The sequence below is a fragment of the Triticum aestivum genome, chromosome 2B, assembly GCF_018294505.1.
Source record: "Triticum aestivum cultivar Chinese Spring chromosome 2B, IWGSC CS RefSeq v2.1, whole genome shotgun sequence".
Classification (NCBI taxonomy): Eukaryota; Viridiplantae; Streptophyta; class Magnoliopsida; order Poales; family Poaceae; genus Triticum; species Triticum aestivum.
This window is the reverse complement of record NC_057798.1, coordinates 788,825,498-788,831,245: the sequence shown is the minus strand read 5'-3', so window position 1 is coordinate 788,831,245 and position 5,748 is coordinate 788,825,498. Positions and strand designations below refer to the sequence as shown.

The following is a 5,748-nucleotide window of genomic DNA, read 5'->3' as shown; positions in this document are numbered from 1 at the left end:
TGTAGTACCGGTTTGTGCCACGAACCGGGACTAAAGGGGCTCGTGGGGCCCCGGCTTGACGCCAGCCTGCCACCCCCCTTTAGTACCGGTTCGTAGCACGAACCTCTACTAAAGGTTCAACACGAAACGGCATTAATGCATAGCCGTTCGAACCGGGACTAATGGTACCATTAGTACCGGGCCAAAATTGAATCGAGACTAATGTGTCTCACATTAGGTCCTTTTTCTACTACTGGTGGCGCTTGTGGGTGGTGGTGCGGCCCTTTCCTAGCATGGATTTACGTCCGTTGCTTGGAGAATGGCGATGGACTCGCGTAGGTGGAGGTCGTCGGATGGCGTCGTGGTGGCTTCAATGGCGGAGGACCTGCCAAGGCTCGCGTAGGTGGAGGTCGTCGTTTGGCGTCGTGGTGGCGTCGATGGTGGAGGACCTGGCAGGGTTGTCACCTCAATCTGCTCTGAAGATGGACCCGTGGAAGATGGCGGCAACGACACATGTGAGTGTGTCACACCGGTTTAAGCCCCGGACCCGGCAGATGGCTTGGTCGGGGCCTCCGGCTATGGATGTTAGGCTTAGGTGAGAGCTTTGGGTATGTGGCCCAGCTTGCACCTCTTCATCATTTGGATAGGAGTAGTGGTAGATTCTGCAAAGATGACAGATTCAGGCATATTGTTGTTATACTTTGTAAGGTCCTTAAGAATAATCAATAAAATGGTCGTATGCATCTCCCAGATGCAGAGGCCGGGGGTCATCCTCCTTTTCAAAAAATAATAATCTGTTAGATAGTTTGTTTATGCTGCTATTTGTTATGTGACTACTAAATACCCCCACCAAATGTATTTCATCACAGCTAGTTGAACTACTAATCTTGTTGATTTTTCCGAGATGAAATGGATTTCCTGAAATTTTGTTAGTATATCGAGGCTTAAGTACTTTCTCATATCAGTTGTAAAAATGTGGCAGTCTAGGAATCACCATATGAAATGGAAATATTTTTGTGGTAATCACAACTTGGTATTGTTGTGAAGTTGTAGCCAAAGTAACTAAAGACTAGCATTTATAATTTGTTTTTTTCCTTTCTTTATTACACAACAGATTTTCTGCCTGTTTAAAACCGAGTTTGTGCATTCAAATGATAGTAATTGCTTTCAGGAGGATAGAGCATCAACAATTTCAATCGCTAGCAAGATGGCTCAGGATGCCAAATTTGACGCTACCATGGCAGAAGATCTATGGAAGCAAAACTTGTGAGATTGCTGAGTGGTCTGTCAGCATCGGAAGCATAACATGTACATTAATCACAGTTGAAGAATGAAATTATTGGATAAGAAGATCAAATGGTGTAGACCAGAGGAAGATACTATCCTTTGAGCAGGTGATTGATGGTCTCGAAAGCAGGTTAGGCGTACTTAAATATTCCATATATTTTCTTATATTTTCAGCTGATGATGGACCTTCTACAATTAACATGGAAACATATATTCAGTCAAAGATTTAGTTACACAAAAGTGAGCTTGCAAAGCCTTTGGAGGAAAATAAGATGCACACGGCTCAACAGAAGATGTATCCCTTGCAATTTGTAGTCTGAACCTAAATGTTACCATGTGACATGTCACTATACATAGAAATGGTGTGTATATGCTATTAAGCTTCGGTTTTGTTATGAGTTAGTCAGACTAAGCAGTGACAAGTGGTAGCCCTCTCAAAACTTTTTTTCCACATGTAACCTTTAAATCAAAATTTGATGATATGCACCATTGGTTTTTCATATGTGGATCCAGATTTTGACTCTAATTATATTGTTTCGCCGTCATGATGGGGAAAAACTAATTCAACATTTTGTCATGTTTCAGAGTCTCCCAAGTGTTTAAGGTTTGCTTCTAACAGACTGCATTGTTAGATAGATAATTTGGTTTGGACGTTAACATTTCTCTCTGAATTATTAATGAAGGGTGGTCTTGGCTCTAGACACAAGAAGTTCATTGCTGAACATGTTCTGGACGGTGATAGTTAGTGTGAATCTGGGCTCGCACTATTCCGGATTAAAGGTTCGTGATCAGAAAGCATGCAAGCAATTCAACTTGACGTTGTAAATTTATAATCGTAAATTTGTCTGCAATTAAGCTTTCATCTTTGTATCATCTGCTTTGTCTCCACCATTCCTTCACTAGGAGGCTTCATCATTAACTTTTATTTGTCCTAGTTTTACATTCTACATGATGGAAACAGTGTTCACATGGATTGGGAACCTTACGACCTCACTGAATCATGACTTGGTTTAGAGGTAGCTAGAGTGTAATCTTTCCTAGGCGAGATAGATCTCTCTTATTATGCCATTTTCCTCACGCTTGGTTAAACAAAAACATGAGCAAAAACGAATTGTCAAAACAGAAAGGCATCGCAGGCGCAGCAAAGCACGCCCTACGCGCTTCTAGTATAGAAGATGGTTCCTAGAAAATAAAACAAAATATCATATAGGTCATCACAGAAGACTCCAAACGTGAGAACCCATCACCCCGGCCCGGTCCACTTCTGCAGTTCTGCATGTCATGATCGGCGCCTGGTGCAATCCAGCAGCTGGCTCCACCGTTCACGGCCACCGTCCCACGCTACCCCGCTGGCTTGCGACACCTTTCACGGCGCCACTCTGCCTTTTAATTGTTGGACACGTACATGCAGCAGCTGCCCGTCGCTGTCGTGCACGTACGCCCGGCGTCGCCCAAGCTCTCCACCACCGTTCACTGATCGATCTGGATTAGTTTGTTCGTACGCCAATGCGTTAATAAGTATTACCTCCATCCAAAATATTTGTCTTAAATTTATTTAAATACTTTGTATTTACCATAAACATGTCTAGATACATCCGTATCTAAAAAAATCTAAGACATACTTTTGTGGGTGTGGATGAGCTCATAGCTCAGTTGCGCGAGCACGGTGCTGTCGCCCCAATGACCTGGGTTCGATCACTTTTTGGGTTGAATTTAGCGTCTCACATTCCCTCTTAATATAATGATGTAGGATTCCTCCTCAGTTGGTCTATTTATTTTTTGTCCTAGGACAAGCTTTTTGGATGAAGGGAGTACTATCTATCCTTTGCATGCTTGCTACCGAGAATGTAACACGTTCAAGACATGCTGTTTATCGACGGTGCATTTTACTATTCTCTCCGTCCGAAAATATGTCCTCGACAAGTATTTCCGGACGGAGGAAGTACATGTGAGATAGGGCAGTTTAAGCATCATCTAACCGCTGATTGCACCATACAGAGTCCATTTTCTATTGGACAGTCTCAAGTGGCAAGGGAAAGTCCAACGCGGATCATCAAAACAAGCATCATCAAATATCCACCTACAGTGATAGGGCGGAGGCCATTCAACCACATGCAGTGCAGTAGCCAGGATTCCGCAACGCTGGATCAACAGAGTGCACTCAGTAATGAACAGTGTTGTCTGGGCATTGCTACGCCCATGACTACACACATCAAATGTTCGGTCCATTTCAAATGATTTTTCATAAAAATGGTCCAATTCATGCTAACTAGATGATATTCGTTAAATGTTGATATATTACAATCAAACGGACACAATGTTTCAACCAAAACAAAAGAAATTAAAACTAAACGTAAACTAACCTAAACTAGGCGAGGTAAAGGAACAGTGACCTCATAGGCATGGCCACCGACACCTCTACCATCATTCATGCCGTCACTGCCGCCGTCTAAGCAGTCATCCTCATCTTCCTTCCCGTGACGGTAGGCCCTCTAGGCGTCGCGACATCTCTCATCAGTCGATGTTGCGCGCTTGTGGCATAGCCACTCAGCTCTCTCCAGCTGGCAGCGATGCTCGTCTGTGGACTTTGTCAGGCACAGCCCATTGTTGCCCTTAAGCCAAGACAAGCACTTGGACTCAGCGAACCTCCGCCACAATCCTCCCCGGCGGCATCCCAGCCTTGCTGTACACCGGCCGCATCGACGCCGACAAGGAGGTGCAGGTGCAAAATGTCGCCTTCCCCAAGAACCCTGCCGACCCGCTCCTCCGCGAGTGGGTCAAGCCTGCCTACAACCCCGTCATACCACTCCCAGCTGACGTCCCTGGAGACAATTTCCGTGACCCGACCACGGCGTGGGTAGGCCGCGACGGCCTATGGCGTATCGCCGTTGCAGCCAAGGTCGGTGGCCCCAATGGCATTGCCTCCACGCTCATCTACCGAAGTAAGGACTTTCGGCACTGGAAGCGGAATGCCTTGCCGTTGTACACATCGCGCGCGGCAGGCGTGGTCGAATGCCCGGACTTATTCCCGGTGGCGGAGCCTGGCGTGGAGGAGGGGCGACTTGGCTACGCGGCCGGACCAGCGAGCAGCGCTGTGAGGCACGTGCTGAAGCTGAGTGTGATGAACACGACCCAAGACTACTATGCGGTCGGCAGGTATGATGATGTGGCGGACACCTTTGTGCCGGAGGTGGATGTAGAGCGCAACGCCGATGATTGCCGGACCTGGCGCCGCTTCGACTACGGGCATGTGTATGCATCAAAGTCCTTCTTCGACTCGAGCAAGAACCGGCGCGTGCTATGGGCATGGGCCAATGAGTCTGACAACCAGGACAACGACATCGCTAGGGGCTGGTCCGGCGTTCAGGTGCATCCTCCGGTCAATTTCCAATCAACTAACTGATCATCCTCTTTATATTATTAGCTATGATGTGCACATGTAGACGGTTCCGAGGAAGGTGTGGCTGGACGAAGACAGTAAGCAGGTAAGGCAGTGGCCGATCGATGAGATAGAGACATTGAAGAGCAAACGAGACATTGAGGAGCAAACGAGTCGTCGGCTTGCTAGGAGCGCAGGTGAATTCCGGTGGCGTGGACAAGATCGTTGGTGTTGGCGCGCAGGCTGACGTGGAGGCCATTTTCGAGATCCCGTCCCTAGAAGAGGCTGAGACTTTCCAGCCCAACTGGCAGCTGGACCCCCAAAAGCTATGCGAGGAGAATGGTGCGTCCGTGCCAGGCAAGGTCGGCCCCTTCGGGCTGCTCGTCATGGCCTCCAGCAACATGCAGGAGCACACGGCTGTCTTCTTCAGAGTGTTCACACACAACTAGAAATACAAAGTTCTCACCGACCACACAAGACACAAGAACACAACTCCCTTAATTCAGATGGAATTTCCCGCTATTGCAAACTCATATTTTTCTTGTTTTAACTTGTGTACCTCGTGTTGCGACAAAATGAGTAGATCGACTGGGAGGGACAACGTGTACAAGCCGTCGTATGGAGGGTTTGTGGACATAGACATCGAGCAGCAAGGGAGGAGCATATCTCTTAGAACATTGGTAATCATAATTCTTCATCAATTCTTTGCTTAGTTACATGCATCAAATGAATACCTTATAATTTCGTTCGCTTCTTCCAAAAAATAGATTGACCATTCGGTAGTGGAGAGCTTTGGAGGCGGGGGGCGGACATGCATCACGGCACGGGTGTACCCTGAGCACGCGGAGAACAGAAATAGCCATGTGTTCGTGTTCAATAATGGGACCGGACTCGTGAAGGTGTCCAAGCTCGAGGCATGGAGGCTGGTGATGGCTTCAGTAAACATCGTGCATGGCGGGTGACTCCCTTAAGTGTAAAGTTAAAACCGACTCAGTTCGTGGAGGAACTACGCACTAGTTTAATATGTAGAAGTGAGGCTCAAGTCATGACCGACTAGACCACCACCTGGTGCGTGCCAGTAAGACCCATGTCATTTCTCCCTA

General features: G+C 47.2%; 1 pseudogene; it reads left to right on the top strand.

Annotated features, from left to right (window-relative positions):
• LOC123039678 (fructan 6-exohydrolase-like) overlaps nt 1-5,631 on the top strand; it is an 8,878-nt pseudogene extending 3,247 nt beyond the window's left edge.
• The last annotated feature ends 117 nt before the right edge of the window (nt 5,632-5,748 follow it).